Raw genomic sequence first — 18811 nt, forward strand, 5'->3', positions numbered from 1 at the left:
TCAATACCACACGGCACGGGTAAAATAAATAAAAAAAATAAATTCACAAAATCACAAACAATGATATAAAAATAGCGTATCTCTATATATATGAATTTTAATATATAGATATATAATATAGTTTAATATTGTTTTGTATTAAATAAATATATATATATATATATATATATATATATATATATATATATATATATATATATATATATATATATATATATATATATATATATATATATATATATGGCTGTGTTTCGGTTTGAAGGGTGGGATATGGCGTGAATTTACTGGGTACAGAGGAATAACACCTGAGTCCTCAGGAATGGCAACGCATGGGGGGTATCATGGGTGAAACAGTATACTCTGTTATGTCCATGGTACTGCCCATGTCTATAGGCGACGGTTACCACTTTCCATCAGGTGGGCCGTCAGCTTGTTTGCCATTCTATGTTGAATAAAAAAAAAATATTAATCACTCCACACTGAGAATTGTTTCTATATTACACCCATACGAAGCCGGGGCGGGTTACTAGTTAATTATAAAAAGAAATTAGATAACATTAAAAAACCTCTACAATTATCTACATTGTTTCACTTTTTTTTTTAAATATTGTAATCGCAAAACACAGGCACAAGGATATCAGTGGTATGCACATGCCCCAGTTTACCGATAACCCGCCCCACCGGAAACTGAGTAACCGGTAGTCGATCAATTACGTGTTTTTAAAGCGCTATTTTATTGTTTCGTGTGATTAGGGATTAATTATAATTGTATCCGGCGTTGGGGACCAGAAAACCTTCTAATTGCCCCAATTTATATGAACGTAACGTTTGTAAATTCGAAATTTGAATCATTGACGAAGAATCCTTATTTTTAAAGATACTTTTTGATGTTCTCTTTTTAAAAATACCTATTCTAAACAGTTCAGTTCAATACACTATCGAATAGTCAAATTGAACAGTTACAATAAATTATGTAAACAATGAATGAGTCACTTCGCATATGGCAGTAGCGTTTCTCGTGTCATTGTTTCACTTCTATTATAAAAACGGTTTTCTATTCAATATAATAACGTTTAATAGTATTTCAAATAGAGTGCTACTTTTCATATTCTCATTATAGAAATGGCATTATATGAAACCGTGTGGTCCCGGTGTAGAATGGGCCATCCCTTCCTTTCCCGTGGGTGTCGTAAGAGGCGACTAAGGGAGCTTAATGGTCGAGGCATGAGCAACAGCGTTTCTTAAAATATCACCAAAAACCTAACTGCAGTTGCCAATCCGCCTGCCAAACGTGGTAACTACTGGCAAAACCTGATTTATTGGAGGTCTATGGTCATCGGTGAATAATTAACGGCTGATATGATGATGATGATGATAAATACATTAAACGTGTCTGAGGCGTCACAGTATATAATATTTTCTAATTTATTTATTTATCTCTTAACACCTAAAGTCCTCAATAAATTGTTTTATAATTTTATACATTGCAGTATTCCTACGTAAGTAATATTTGGCATAAAGAAATTTGTTGTCCTTAGAAGGAGAAGGATATGTCCTTGTCACACGAACGAAATCGTGAATACGGTTAATATAGAAAAAATAAATATATTACAGCTAACAAAACAATAATTGAATCTTCAATATCAATAATTTCTAACACTGGCTATTTAAAAAAACAAATTTGAAAATCGAATTCTATTTCAATATGACGTAACGAAATACTATGATTACAGTTATGGCGCCAAGATAATCTTACTTTTCGATTCAAATTGAAAGAATTCGATATTCAAATAATATGTTTTTACTTAATACCTCTCAATGGCAAAGGCAGTCTATGGGGAAGGCTTATGTTTAGCAGTGGACAGTTAACGGCTGATATAATAATGATAATGTTTTTACTTGGGCGTGTTTTTAATTAGAGGTACTAAGGAATAAAAAGAAGCGCGTCCCTTCGAATAAAAAACATTTGTATAAAATCTATGCAACCAGTTCATTGAATTTGAAAGTCGTATACTATAAAGTAGGTAATTCTTTTTTGCACATTTCTATATCTATTTTTTTAATGGGTGTAAATGGAACGGTGAAACCGCCAGTTCTATCAGTATACACCGGCGGGACACCGGTGACAAATGATAGGTGAGAATGAATGCAGGTCAGATGGCCCATCATGATGAATTCGACAAAAATTAACCATGGTAGTTTACAGGTGAAACTTAGCGGCGGTCGACCTGAGAGGGTACTTTGCTAGCAATGGATATTATGGTTAGAAATGGATAGATTTCATTACTAACAATCGCTTTCCCCCCATATCGATATTTTGGACAATAGCACAATATACACAGTTTAAAATTACTATGAATATTCAATTATTTTATTATGTTGATACTAATATATACTATAATACTGAGTCCTTAAAACGGCAACGCATGGGGGTATCATGGGTGAAACAGTATGCTCTATTATGTTCATGATACTGCTCATGTTTATAGGTGACGGTAACCACTTTCCAAAAGGTGGGCCGTCAGCTTGTTTGCCATTCTAAGTTGCATAAAAAAAAATAGTTAATTGCATAAATTCATTTTCCAGTTTTGTCAATATAATGGCAGTGTCGACTCTTAAATGATGTAGTGATTACTCTGTGGAAACAATTCGAAATAAGTATAATTAGAATTTTAAACGGCACTTACCGGTCTGATAACATCGGATACTCAGACACTAAGCCCGGCACTAAACCCAACCATGTTAACTACATATAACAATTTGCGTGCGTCCGTCCGTCCGTGCACCGACCGCATACCTCGGAATCTTTTCCCGTGACCACTTACTCACATCTTCTCGGTAACAATGAATAACATTTTATCGAGTAAATTGAGATAATTTTCCATAGACTGTTGTAGAGTGTGAATGATTGATGGTACAGCTTATGAAGTTTGAATTTCAATGCCGTAAAATGGCAGTCAAAGTGAAATTTCTGGTTTATTATTGAAATACAAAATAAAAAAGAAATATTAAGTCAAAATTTACATTTACGAATATTTATTATAAGAAATATGGGTTATTATAATGTTACAATATAGAAATAATAAAAATATATGTAAATAATAAGTAATAAAAGTAAATAATATATATATATATATATATATATATATATATATATATATTCGTGTTTATTATTATATATTCGTGTTTTTATTAATATCATTTCAACTGCATTGCAACTACTGAGAAAACCCCCCAAGGGGAGGCTTTTGCTGGTTTGCTGTTGTTGGACGACAGTTGAAGTCTGATATGACGATAATGATGTGAATTATTATTAACAAAAAAGTGTGCTGCCAGCACGTGAGTAACACACAATAATTATAACAAAAACAAAAATTCAAAAAGTTTTAAAAACTTAAATTTAAATGTAGAAATCTAAATTATCACAAACGATAAACATTAGTAAGTGAATTAAATTCCCGTTAATTAATTAATTATTGAAATATTCAAATATTATTTCTTACTATATATATACTTACTATATTGACATGTATTAACTTATTTATAATATCAACTGAAATTAATTTGTAATGTTATTTTTATTTTATAATTTAAATGTTATTATTATTGTTATTATTTATTTTATTAATTTCAAAATTACAATGTAAATATTGACTTGCCATTGTGTGACGAAAACTGTTACATTGGTTTATAAAGAAATATGCATACTAACTTAAACCGCAACTTCTTTCGCATGGATAGGTAATGGCCGTCCATCAAAATTGATTTTATGCAATATTTCTCCAAGCTTTTTATATTTCACGCCACTTAATGTCAAGTAGCGTCGATAAACTACTTATAATAGAAGGCTTTGAATAAATAACAATTTATTTCCATCCAACACGAGCGTTAAATTTAAAACAAAAAGAATTAACGAAATCAGTTTAATATTGGCAAAGGAATCCTTTTTTTATGCAGCTTAGAATGGAAAACAAGCTAATGGCCCACCTCAGGGTAAGTAGTAACCGTCGCCTATAGAAATGCGCAGTACCCTGGATATAACAGAGTTAATTCAACCGTGAAGCAGTTGTGTTTGCATGGCTGTGTTTCGGTTTGAAGGGTAGGATATGGCGTGAATTTACAGGGTACAGAGGAATAACACCTGAGTCCTCAGGAATGTCAACGCATGGGGGGTATCATGGGCGTAACAGTAAACTCTGTTATGTCCATGATACTGTTAATGTCTATAGGCGACAGTTACCACTTTCCGTCAGGTGGACCGTCAGTTTGTTTGCCATTCTAAGTTGTATAAAAAAATCCTTTTTTTGGTCTTTCCTTAATACTAAGTAAATACTTGGTAAACGATAGTTCTGAAAAATTAATAATAATCAAACCTCTTTTAACACTGAAAGAACCTCATTCCAAAAAAAAAAAAAAACAAAAAAACTGCTCAATGTAGTGATTACTTGCTCTGTACCTGCCCAGAATTACTAACGTCACCAATACCGAATTGGCGAAATTCCCACGCAAAAAAATACATACGAAATAAGAAGCTGTTTTTGGAAATCTCTTAAAGAAACATTCTTACGAAGGTGACCAAAGCATTATCAACACTTTCTTCGTACAAAAGACAGCGATTGCGTCCCACACTATTGAATTAGAAAGATCTTTAAGTCATCGGAATGGACGCATTAAGGGCCGTGTGAAAAGGGCAGCGACCACTCGTCACCGGCGCGGCGGCGCATCGGACCGTGCCATGTTGTACTTGTAGAGTGACCAACTATCTTAATTTAAGTAGATTTTGGCCACTCCGGGATCTTTAGTTTTAACCCGCGATTTTACGTGACCGGAATATATTGTTTGGCCAGGATAAAACTTAGTCCATGTTCTCCTCCATACTAATGCCGTTATTCATAAAAACGTCAAACGCCCCTTAATCCTAGTTTAGTTAGTTTTTTTTTTTTCAATTATGCTAAACCCTGAGTTGAAGGTAAGGAACAAAATACTGTAATAGTTAAAACAGGTTTGTTTTTTACACATAAGGGGGTAAATGTATATCAAGTTTCATAACGTTTGATTGAGTCGTTGTTGCATCAAAACGTCAAAAAGGAATTTAGAGGTCAACAAAACAAACTCAGTTTTTCATTTATAGAATAGAATAGAATAGAATAGAAAATCATTTATTCAAATAAACTTACATTCAAGCACTTTTGAAAAGTCATTACATTTTTTTTAATTTACCGCTCGTTCGGAAAGCTGTCTCATCACAAGAAGAACGAGCAAGAAACTTGCGTGATGCTCTTTTAAATAATTTTATTATTATTTTACATTTTTAAGTTATATTGTGTGAATACAAACCACCAATTAGCACTAATTCAATTAAATACTCAAAAGAAAAAAAAAATTGAATACATAACCAACTGGTTAAACAATTAATAAGAGGAAATCAGTCATAGTGATTAGAGCAGACCAGTCCCTACAAGCAGCACCCGTTCACGAGTATGACGGATGAGCCAGCCATCACTGCGCTCGACCATATTTTAGGGAGCCCAATGACCCGGCCCACCACGCCGCCACAAGTTTGGACATTTTAGTGAGCATGACTACTCAAAACACTAGACCACGTCAAAGCTACTCACAATTGCCATCTGATAGTTATAGTATTCACATTTTACATAAGAATGCATGCGGCAATTAATACAAAAAACCGCTACGCTTTCATATTTCTAAAATTAATCAGTTAAATCAAGAAAGCAATGAGAAAATAAAATTATAACTAAATTATAACGTTGTATGCTAATAAACTAATTATTTACTTGATATGTTGTCATCTATGAATTCGTCTATCCTGTAATAGGCTTTCTTACATAAAAATTGTTTAATATAAGATTTGAATTGCCTCTCTGTCAGATTTAATGCAGATTCCGGCAGTTTATTATAAAATCTTATGCAATTACCATAGAATGAATTACTGATTTTGTGCAGACGGCATTTAGGTAAAATAAGCTTATTTATATTGCGTAAGTTTCTACTTGTACAGTCTTTGAGTTTTTTAAAACTCGCTAAGTTCTTCCGTGTATACATAATATTTTCATAAATGTATTGTGAAGTAACTGTGAGGATATTTGAGTCTTTAAAGCACTGACGTAATGACTCTCTTGAACCCATACCATAAATAGAACGTATGGCTCTCTTTTGTAAAACAAATATAGTATTTATATCGGCTGCTTTACCCCACAGCAGTATGCCATAAGACATTATGCTATGGAAATAACTAAAATATACAAGTTTAGCCGTCGCCACGTCTGTTAATTGCCTAATTCTTCTAATTGCATATGCAGCAGAACTGAGTCTACTGGCCAATTTTGAAATATGGGGCCCCCATTGTAATAATACCTGTAACTATATAAATGCGTGATTAAATACATATTCATGTCGAACAATTACCAATCCTTCAAATGTCAACAATCAAACATTATTTATATGTATATAAATATTGTTTGCTGATTTGAAACTTTTTTTTTATACAACTTAAAATGGCAAACAAGCTGACGGCCCACCTGATGGAAAGTGGTAACGGTCGCCTATAGACATGAGCAGTACCATGGACATAACAGAGTGTACTGTTTCGCCCATGATACCCCCCATGCGTTGCCATTCCTGAGGACTCAGATGTTATTCCTCTGTACCTTGTAAATTCACGCCATATCCCACCCTTCAAACCAAAACATAGCTATGCAAACACAACTGCTTCACGGTAGAAACACGAATGGGACAGAGGTACCCAAGCAATCGACTTTTGTCCAAAGTCTCCCTCTGGTAAAACTCTTTAGTTTCGGCCTTTGTACATTTTTATATTATACCTTTAGTCCCATGATATATAACGACAATAGCACAAAACTAAAACTTACCATTTTAGTGCTTTCCTTTTCCTTTTTATTTATTATTAAATATGTTTGTAATTAAGTATGTAATTAAGCATTAAATATATATTTCTTTCTTTCCTTCAAATAGATGTCCTAATAAATACTCGTTCAAATATGGAAACCCTAACTATAATGTTACAATTATATTTAATTAAGGCAGGGGTATTTTTCAACGCCTAATATACAAGTTTAATATTCACTAATTGCTAAGAATAATAATACTGACTATATTATATTAGCTGGCCCAGCGTACATTGTTTTGCCCCCACTGCAACTTACCGGGTTTTTCTCTTATTGGGTAATGAACAAATAAATCCTATCCTGTATTAATGTAAAGAAGCAGAGATTCGTTAAGAAGTAGTGTTGGATTTATCCAACTTTAAAGAAGGGTAAAGGACAAACCTGGTTCACGTAGTCCCCGCGTGTAGGTCTTTTGCACGCGTTCTCGTTCCCTCTTCTAAATATCTAACACTTTTGTTGATTTTGCTCAAGTATCACTGTATGTTGCGCGGAGATCGCGGCTGATTGACTAATTCGCAACTGGCGGAGATTTTTCGTGATCTTGGCGGAACTTGATCATCTCGACGCGCAGTTGGATTATAGACTGATTTTATCCATCTACCCCCCAACGTTCTACCCCCCTACGTTCGTGTTTCAACCGTAAAGCAGTTGTGTTTGCATGGTTGTGTTTCGGTTTGAAGGGTGGGATATGGCGTGAATTTACAGGGTACAGAGGAATAACAACTGATTCCTCAGGAATGGCAATGCATGGGGGGTATCATGGGCGAAACAGTATACACTGTTATGTCCATGGTACTGCTCATGTCTATAGGCGACGGTTACCACTTTCCATCAGGTGCAACGTCAGCTTGTTTGCCATTCTAAGTTGTATAAAAAAAAAAAAAAAATGTGATCCCAGATTTGATAGGGAATATGGATAGGCAAGGAGGGTAGAAGGATATCGCGTTCGGAAATGTTTAAAGCATATACAAATGATGAGATTATATTTACCAAGTAGGCATGAGTAATATGGATACCGATCCTATATCTATATAATGGCTTCCTCCGAACATTGAAGGCGGAAAAAAGGTCATCGCCTACTTTGATATCGCCCATATCTTTTAGATATGTATCTATTTTCGAATATGTTAAAATCTATTATCTAGTATTATTTTTTGGATAACAGACTTTTAACATATTCGTTATTGAACCAGTATATAGGTATTGTAACTAAAATATATAGATATTGCAATATAAGTATATATTTTATTACTATATATTGCCCACTCTTATTAACAAGAAAAAAATTTGCCACTACATTCTGAACATGTCGTGTAACTACACACAACAGAAATACATACGAAGTGTACGACTTTGCCGTCCATCTACCTGTCTGTGTGTCACAGCAGTATATTTTAGCAATCACTAATACCTATTATAAAAATGGGTACTTGTAAAGATTGGCACGAATGTTTTTATTGATCACTCTACCTTTATTTAATGTTATTTACAATTTTTAGAATATTGTGATATACTTTGGTGTCACACCCCTAATATCTTTATGCACATTCTTTGGCATTACCATCTTAGCCATTATCCATCCCTTGCTGAACATAGGCCTCTCCCATAAACTGCCATAAACGATCCTGAGCCACCTCCATCCACTGACTCCCTGCAATGCATTTGAAGTCGTCACTCCATCTAGTGAGGATTGTCCTACATTGGTTTTGCACGTATGGGGTCGCCACTCAAGAACCTTTCTTTCCTATCGGTTGTTGGTTCTTCGAGCTATGTGACCAGCCAATTGCCACTTCAGCTTGATTATCCTTAATTTCTTCATGCGAAAACCACTACAGATTGGGTGGAAAGGGATTGTTAGTAATGGAGACTGAGAATTCTATTGCTAGCAATATATCCAACCAAATCGACCTCCTCGCTGTTCCCCCTGGAAACTATCATGGTTAATTCCTGATGAATTCATCATGATGGGCTAACTGGCCTGTTTTCATTCTCATCTATCACCCTTCACTGGTGCTCCGCCAGCGTAGCCTGTTAGCGCAGGCGGGGTTACCATACCATTTTCACCCATCAAAAAAAAAACCACTACAGATTCGTTTTATATTCCGTTCGGAAATATAAAAATCATATGTGTGTTCAGAAACACTACAAAAATACGACCACTTATCTTACGGTATGGCTTAGTAATCTTATTGTTTTTTTTTTTAACAGGAGATCCCAGACAACGCACTGTCATCATCGAGTCACAGCCGAGGGTTATTGCACCATGACAGTCACCATGGTGAGGAGTTTCTATACTACTTAAATAATCCATTTACATCCCCCTATTAAACACAGGTTCCACGAAATTTCTCCCATAAAAGGAGGATTATAACCTTTTTTATACGAGGAAGGTAGTAAACAAGCATACAGATCGCCTAATGATAAATGGTCACTGTAGTCTATGAACGCCTTTAATACTAGGGATATTTGCACGTTGCCAACCCTAAATGAACCTTAATGCGCCCTTTTTGAAGAACTACATATCAACTGTAGCTTTTAGGTATAACCTTGGCAGAAAGGTCATTCTACAGCCTGAGCATTCGCGGGAGAAAACTCCTTCGAAACTGCACTGTACGCGACCATTTAGGTTCAAGCGTGTGAGGATGAATTTTATTACCATCATATTGATCAGGCAGCCAATGTGATGATCACAGTCAACAGTCGAAGATTGATCACGACTATTACTACCAGAGGGAGACTTTGTACAAAAGTCGATTGCTTGGGTACCTCTGCCCCATTCGTGTTTCAACCGTGAAGCAGTTGTGTTTGCATGGCTGTGTTTCGGTTTGAAGGGTGGGATATGGCGTGAATTTACTGGGTACAGAGGATGATGGAAAGTGGTAACCATCGCGTATAGACATGAGCAGTACCATGGACATAACAGAGTATACTGTTTCGCCCATGACACACCCATGCATTGCCATTCCTGAGGACTCAGGTGTTATTCCTCCGTACCCAGTAAATTCACGCCATATCCCCACCCTTCAAACCGAAACACAGCCATGCAAACACAACTGCTTCACGGTTGAGACACGAATGGGACAGACGTACCCAAGCAATCGACTTTTGTATAAAGGCTCCCACTGGTACAGTATACAATAAATACCTTAGATAGTAAACAACTAAACGTATACGACAAAGAACAAACGAATAAACGGAGAAAGTTTATTGGCAAAGGAAACAAATTGAACCGGTTATTGCGAATTTAATTACTGTACTCATATAAATGTATCATATAATTGGATTTTAACATTCCGTTCTGATGTTTTTATGATCGTATGTCGTTATGTTAAAGGATATTTTGGTGAAAGCATAGTTTTTTAATCAAAGTTTATTTCGTCTCGCTTATATTTGCATCCGTTTTATGCGGTCACGGCTCTTTCACGATTCGACGTAGGCGGTTTTGTCAAGTTTCCGTTATTATGGTACGAAGCTTAAATGAATTCCATAGCACAAAGGAAAAAAATAACAGAAATGAAATACATGTATACATAATAAAGGGTCCCGAAACTTAACGTTGAAAATACACGTGAATCTATATTGTTTTATGCAACTTAGAATGGCAAACAAGCTGATGGCCCACCTCAGGGAAAGTGGTAACCGTCGCCTATAGACATGAGCAGTACCATGGACATAACAGAGCATACTGTTTTGCCCATGACATCCCCATGCGTTGTCATTCCTGAGGACTCAGGTGTTATTTTTTTGTACCCTATAAATTCACTGCCATATCCCACCCTCCAAAATTGAAACACAGCCATGTAAACACAACTGCTTTACGTTAGAAACACAAATTAGACAGAGATACCCAAGCAAACGACTTTTTCACAGTCTCCCTCTGGTATCTATCCAGTTATTTTGACAATAAAGTAAAATATTCCTATGATGTGATCTTAAAATTTTTTAACTACATTAATCATGAACGTAAACCGAATAATTAAAAGATATTCCATAGACACATTACATTAAAAAGATTTGATTTTAAAAGGCATAATCATCTAGCAAAGTCTGCATGTAAAGTTTAAATGAAAGTAAAATCCATTGACTGAAACAAAATCATCAATATCCATTTTAAATTGGAAAAAATAAATAAAAAAAAAATATTAAAAAAAAAAACACAAGTGGAACAATCCTTTTAAATATCTGTACAATTATTTCTCTTCCGCAGTACTTTTCTTTAGTATTAATCCAAACATTTTTTTTGGAAACGAGGTCATCAAAGAATAAATAAATAAACCCTATAATCAAGTCACTCGTTATTTGTTTACATAATTTTCTTTTTTTTTTTTTTAATAAAGCAAGAACCTGTTGTCACAGTGCCCAAGTATTCCGCCTTCTTTAATAATGCATTACGGATCTCCCCAAGCCATGAAAATCCCCTTGTACTGCGAGGGAGTCGCCATGAATATATAAGTGTTTGGTTGCTGTTAGTAATATTTTGTATAAAACCACTATGTTTGTATGTAGTTAGAAACGAATGAACGTAATCGTTGGTTATAAAACATGAGAATGAGGGTTTATTTGCTGGAATTTGCTGCAGCATTGGTTATTAGCTTAATAATGACTAAAACAGCTGTTTTCTTTTGCGGAATAAAATCCTTCTTGTTGTGGAACAAATCATATTTTTTAATATACAATTCTACATTCTAAATTCAAAAATTTAAATCCTTACTAATATCACAGTTTGGGGAGAAGGGATTGTTAGCAATAGGGGGGGGGAAGGGATTGTTAGTAATGGAGACTGAGAATTCCATTATCATACATTAAAAAAAAATATCACAGTTTAAGAAATTTCATTGTTGTTTATCATCATCATATTTGGGATTGAAAAGAATGTAAATTTTCTTTAAGACCACTGAGGTGACAAATAAGCATACAGCCCACATAGTGGTAGATGGTAAATGGTAACTATGGCTTATGAACGCCTGCAATACCAAGGATAATGCGTCTTGGCTCAGTGTCCAACAGGATCAAGTTTGAACCAATGCTTTATTCCAGGTTACGGACTGGTAGACTACGACGATCCACACTATGGCCATGATTATGAATACCATATACACGAGCCACACCATGACCACGGTCTGGACCACGACTACCACCATGGCTCGCATCATTACGGACATCACTTGGTTTATGGTCATCATAAACACATTGACCATGTAAGTATGGAAACAAAAGCAATTTTTTTGATATTTACAACACAGGGGGCAAACGGGCATGCTGCTCACCTGATGGTAAGTGACTACCGCCGCTCATGATCACCCACAACACCAAAGGCATTGCAGGTGTGCTGCCGGCCTTTTAAAAAGGAATATGCTCTTTTCTTGAAGGTTATGATGTCGTATCGGTTCGAAATTAGACAAACTCGAAGTCAACACGCGAGTAAAGACGGTATAAAAATAAACATAATTTGAACAGTACCTAACTTGACACCTTCGGGGGGAAAGAGATTGTAAGCAATGGGAGCTAATGGCCCCATTGCTGGCAAGCCCTGTCAGGTCGTTCTCCACGTGGTTCCCCCTGGAAACCATTGTGATTATACTTGTTGCATTCGTCGCAATGAGCTAACTGGCCTGCTTTCATGCACATCTATCATCTGTCACTGGTGCCCCGCCAGTGTATTATATACCTATAGCGAATATGTATAGATCATATTATGACGCTCATCAAAATGACCTTGACATATTTGGACTCGGTTATAATCAATATCGCAGGCAATTGTATAAAATAATGTAATATTTAGAATTTTTTTATATAATTTTGTTTTGTTTTTGTATTTAACTTTCTTTATGTTTATGTTTCTTTTTATGTTTAATTTTGTTCACTAATAGTTGCAACCGAATGGCTTTGTTGCAGTCGCATTTATTATTGGATCATGCTGTGTGCACATGTTGTGGCAAGTTTACCTGATCAATACATTAATGTACTTGCATGTTTTAATTTAAGTTTGTATTTGTAAACTTCTGTTATGTGCGCCTAATAAATAAAATAAAATAAAAATTATCATCCATAAAAAAATAAATAAAAAAACTTGACACATTCATTAAATTGATAACAGGCACTACAGAACAATTATAAGTTGTTCCTATAACAACATTCACTTATTCGTCCCACACCGACATTTAGATAATGTGAGGGTTGCCAATTGATAAAAACACCACAACCATAATTATGCTAATAAAATAACAGATCAGTACGATGCAACGCCATTTACAATAGCAGGATGACAATTTGTTTCATTTTAAATCGTCCTTGTGTAAAATAACGATAAAATTAAAAGAATTTATAATAATAAGAATTCTTAAAACATTATAATTAACGGAATATATAAGGTATTACGGAGCGGTGGATTGTGATGAGGTGATGAAATGATGTAGACACCAAATTTAGTAGCGAAAATAAATGTATTAAACAGCAATCAAGGAACAGAACAATATGATATATATGTCAAAAAATATAAAATTGAAATTACAAATAATAAGAACATTCTAAAAGTAAATGTATATAAAAAAGTATAATAATGTCTAAAGAGTTTACATCGGCCGGTCGCCAATATAAGGTGTTACCAAATTATCTGCATTTCCTGCCACAAGGCATAGTATTAGATATATACATTACGATAAAAAAGGAACATTACATATATATACATATATATAAAATAATACTCTCCAATTATCTTTCCCCTCTCACCGTACTGGTTACGCTTCAAACTCTTTTCTCCTACATTCTTCACGACTCTGGAACGCGCTTCCTGATGGCATTAAGAGACTACCGACTAAACCGTCTTTCAAAAAAAGCGTTCACGCTCATTTTCTTACTTTATCCGAGCAGTAAGTGCTTTATATTATTCTCAATTTCGTGTATAATATAGTATATATCATATATGTGTAAGTATATTTGTTACTTATATATATTTATTCGTTTATATATGTAATTTTAGTATGTATGTATATTAATAATTAGTAGTACCGTATTCGAGTATTCTGACACTTCCCTATGGTTGACTGGAAGAGAATGCTTTTAGCATTAAGTCCGCCATGTACACATATTTGTACTAATGAATAAATAGTAATAATAAATAAATAATAACATTTTTAGGTTATCCCAGGATTAAAGTCACTGATTTTTTTTTGTGAAGTGAAATCTAAAATTATTCACTTTAATGTGGTGTTAATGAAAGTGGCAACCCTAATCGTTGTTTATGCCTGAGTAATGAATTAACACAGGAAACCATGCATTACCTAAGTATCGCCTACACGTATTGCTTATTGAGCGAAAATTTAGGCCGCTGTGCCAATATGTAGCAAATATTCCAACGACCTCCGTGGTGTGGTGGTTTTACTAGATACATTGCTTTGTGTAAATAAGGTTTTTGTACGAAAATTGTCTGCGTGGGTACTTCTGTCCCACTAGTGTTTCTGTTGTGAAGTAATTGCGTTTGAAAAGCTGTGTTTCGGTTTAAAGGATGGGATTATCGTTATCGTATCAACCATTATCCGTCCACTGCTGGACATAAGTCTCCTCCATAGACTGCCATAAGGAACGGTCCTGATCCACCTGCATCCACTTAATCCCTGCAATATATGTGAGGTCATCACTCCATCTAATGAAAGGGTACCGTGGGCGTTATAATTTATTCTGCAATGTCCATGATACTGTTCATGTCTATAGGCGACGGTTACCACTTTCAATCAGGTGGGCCGTCAGCTTGTTTGCCATTCTAAGTTGCCAGGATCCTAATAGCACAGGGTACCTTAACTTGTGGGCCGTCAGCTTGTTAGCCATTCTAAGTCGTATAAAAAAAAATAGGAACCAAGTATTGGAATACAATAATATTTTCCAATTTCAAATTTTTAACACGCAGTAGTAAAAAAAAAATCGATATCGCCACAATGAGACAAATTTATTTCATCTGCTGAGTCACTATAAACAAGGGAGTTTTTTAGTCAGTATGTTGCATCTCTGGCATTTCCAGTTAACTGGCGGTCCAAAAAAATCTGACGCATTCCTTTAATCATCACTTCCTAATAGGTTTACAATAAATATCTAAATAAAACAACGACCGCTTGAATAATACTTTATGCAATAGAATTATAAATTGAGATTATTAGATTTAATAAAATTTTATTTAAATTATTCCATCCATTACGTTAAAAAAGTTTGCCACCTCCGTTTCAACTACTACAGGAGGAGAAGGCTTGCAATATATCCTATCAGGTTAACGATCACGTGGTTCCTTCTGGAAACCACCGTCATTAATTCTTATAGCATTTGTCATTATGGGTTTACTGATCTGCTTTCATCCTCACCTATTATCCTTCACTGGTGCTCTGCCAGCGTATACCAGAAAAGCATTTTCATTCATTAAAAAAAAACTAATACAGGAATTTATGCTCTTTGCTTTTTTGCATTTACACAATCTAATAAATATTACAAATTTCTTTTTAACTACTTAGAATGGCAAACAAGCTGACGGCCCGCCTGATGGAAAGTGGTAACCGTCGCCTATAGACATGAGCAGTACCATGGACATAACAGAGTATACTGTTTCGCCCATGATACCTCCTATGCGTTGCCATTCCTGAGGACTCAGGTGTTATTGCTCTGTACCCAGTAAATTCACGCCATATCCCACCCTTCAAAGCGAAACACAGCCATGCAAACACAACTGCTTCACGGTTGAATCACGAATGGGACAGAGGTACCCAAGCAAACGACTTTTGTACAAAGTCTCCCTCTGGTGAAATAACTGAATTGTAGATCGAATATAACTAGTACAAGTAAAGAATATTCAATAATAATAACTAATGTAAGTCTTGATGTATGTATTAAAATAAATGCGATCAGATTAAAACATGTAGGTAGGTCGGTAAGCAATAAAGCTACCTTGTTAGGCAGGCTGATCTACATCGTTTACATTAATCAAGTTCCTATGAGACGAGTTTTATATTAAAATAGAATGGTAACTCGCCTGCGCTATTAGTTTTTACGCTGGCGGAGTACCAGTAAGGGATGATAGGTGAAGAAATCTTATCAGTTGAATAATCGTGACGAATTATCCACCATGGTTTATATCAACTTGGATATCAACTTGACATGGTGTACTTGTATTCCTATCAGTGGGCTTCTCCCCATTACAAACAATTCCTTCCTCTCCGGATTTAGGTAGGTGTATAAATCAGATTATTGCCGTGTGGTCCCGGCATAGAATAGGCCACCCCTTCCTTTCCCGTGGGTGTTATAAGAGTCAACTAAGAGAGAGTGAGAAATGGGCTGCAGTGTCCCACTTAAAATATCTCCAAGGCCTAACCTGCACTTGCCAATCCGCCTGCCAAGCGTAGCAATTACTGGTAAAACCTCCCAAGGGGGAGGCTTATGTTCAGCATTGGATAAAGGCTGATATGATGATAAACAAGATTTTTTTGATGGGTGAAAATGGTATGGTAACCCCGCCTGCGCTAACGGGATACGCTGGCGGAGCACCAGTGAAGGGTGACCAGTGAGGATGTCGACCTGGTTGGGTATATTGCTAGCAATGGGATTCTCAGTCTCCATTACTAACAATCCCTTTCCCCCCTGATAAACAAGATTAAGAAATAAAACATTGCAATTATACAATAATATATACTTAGAGGGGAAGGAAGTTCTAATACTGGGGACTAACAGGCCTAATGCTAGCAATATATTGTGTCAGGTCAACCTACACGCAAATTCTCTTAAAACCCATGGTGATTATTCTTGATGAATTCGTCACGATGAGTCATCTGACCTATTTCCAACCATCATCCCTCACTGGTCCCTCCAGCGTATACCGATAACGCAGACGAAGTTATCATCCATTATTATCTATTCTACTCCTCCTAAGAGTACTACTCTTGTAAGACTACTATCCTCACAAGAGTAACGATAGTTAAAAAAAAAAACTAAATACGAGTAGATAAGCACTTTAAATCATCGTAGCTGCCTAATGTCATTGACCTTAAATTATTTTTCAGGCACTTGCGGCAAAAACTGTGCTGTGGCCCATCGCAGGGATCGCCTTATTGGGAGCAGCCGCTGCGCTCGTCTCCAATCCAGTTCTGCTGCAACTTGGAGTTGTTTCTGGCCGCCGAAAGCGACGCGATACCGAATCTTACGATCTTAGTGCAGACTTTGTGAAACACTGGCCTAAGACTAAAGACAATGTAGCTACCAATGAACAAATAACTGAAACTACAGATAAATCAATAACTAAAACGACTAATAAACTAATAGAAAGGATTTTTAAAGAATATGATAAAAATAATCATTTTGTTAGAGAAGATATTAAGGAAAATATTCCAACAAATGCAGTGTTTAACAATAAGAAAATTTCAAGTGTGAACAAAGTAAAAGAGAATGCAGATAATAATTTTGATCGTGGGGATAATGGAAATAAACATTATGTTCGTGTAGCCCTTAAAAGTAAAGACTAGGTGGAAGGCAAGTGGGTAATTATTAGTATTATCTGACAGAATAATGCCTACTGTCATGCAGTGTAGGCTGCCTTAATTCCATTTCTGTCAAATAGGAATCTATCAACTGGCCTACATTTTTGGATAATATGTATCTATTTGGCAATATTTTTTTTTGTTAATTTTTTTCTAATGTATCTAATAAAAATTTGTCCAATCATGGTTACAATAAAAAAGAATTGATTGTTTCTAAATTTAAAAAAAATATACTAAAATCAATAAAATATATGTAGGTATTTTATTAAGATCTTTTTTCTTACATTCTTGCACGAGTACCTACTTATACCGGCATTAAACTATGAGCAAAATAATATTAAATTCGTTCTGTATGTTTAAAATGTATTACAAATTAAATTGAATAAAAATGAAAAATAAATACATACAATTTATTAGAGGTTTTAATAGTTCTATATCGATATTCACTTACCATAAAAAAGACATGTAAAACTTGATTTCACGCAGCACTTACACATAACACATAACCCATCACACAAATGATAAATGAACACTAACAAATGCTATTTCATCACAAAACACAACATCACATCTAACTACAGTCTGCCTGGATCACAAACAATCAATACAACAAAAGGATATTGACAAAACAATATAGAAACGACGATTGTTTGGTTATACGTCACTGAAGTGTAGTACCGATCATACGGTCTACTCGAAAGGAGTGAAGTTCGAATTAAAACGTTTTCTGTTACATCTTGAATGAAGTTATCTATAGGTTTGCGTGTGTGCGTGTGAGACGCTGCGCACGCGCTGGCGTTGAAAACTCGCTCCTTTCTGTACGCTTCTTTTTGCATGTGTGTTTGTATATATCTATAGCACAAATGTTTTATAATGCTTGATATTCTGTCTGGTGACTACTCGGTTTATTTCCATGTTTTTCTTGTAATGTTAATAGCAACAAACATTGCATATTATTATAATAAAAATAAAAAAATAATCCTTTATTATTATCTACTTGTTTAATATACACGTTATATTAATTATTCCACACCTGTTCTAAATTATCAGGTGGCAATAACACCTGCCAGAAATTTAAAGCTGCATGACATAAAAACAAAAATTGGACTTCTCTTTCTAATAGGTAATTGGTCGATATAAGAAACAAGAGCATTTTGCAAGTATTTACCTAATCATAATAATTTACTTATCATTATATATCTTCATAACTAATAAAATTATTGATCATTATTACTTAATTTAATTTAATATAAACTGTTTTATTATAAAATTCAGTACAAAAATTTCAGCGCCATCTATTAGCGTAGTTTGTAATTAAAGATGACTGTTACAAAGCAGAAGCATTCATCATAACAATATCATCAAATTTAATACTCA

General features: G+C 34.9%; 1 protein-coding gene across 1 annotated transcript in view; it reads right to left on the reverse strand.

Annotated features, from left to right (window-relative positions):
* LOC113509955 (protein sprint) overlaps positions 1 to 18143 on the reverse strand; it is a 365904-nt gene extending 347761 nt beyond the window's left edge. Inside the window, exon 1 of the mRNA XM_052894346.1 lies at positions 17886 to 18143. The gene's annotated coding sequence lies outside the window, so the exon portion shown is untranslated. The remainder of the gene's footprint in view (positions 1 to 17885) is intronic.
* Between the last annotated feature and the right edge of the window lie 668 nt (positions 18144 to 18811).

Source organism: Galleria mellonella, unplaced genomic scaffold, assembly GCF_026898425.1.
Source record: "Galleria mellonella isolate WM207_F2 unplaced genomic scaffold, CSIRO_AGI_GalMel_v1 utg21, whole genome shotgun sequence".
NCBI lineage: Eukaryota > Metazoa > Arthropoda > Insecta > Lepidoptera > Pyralidae > Galleria > Galleria mellonella.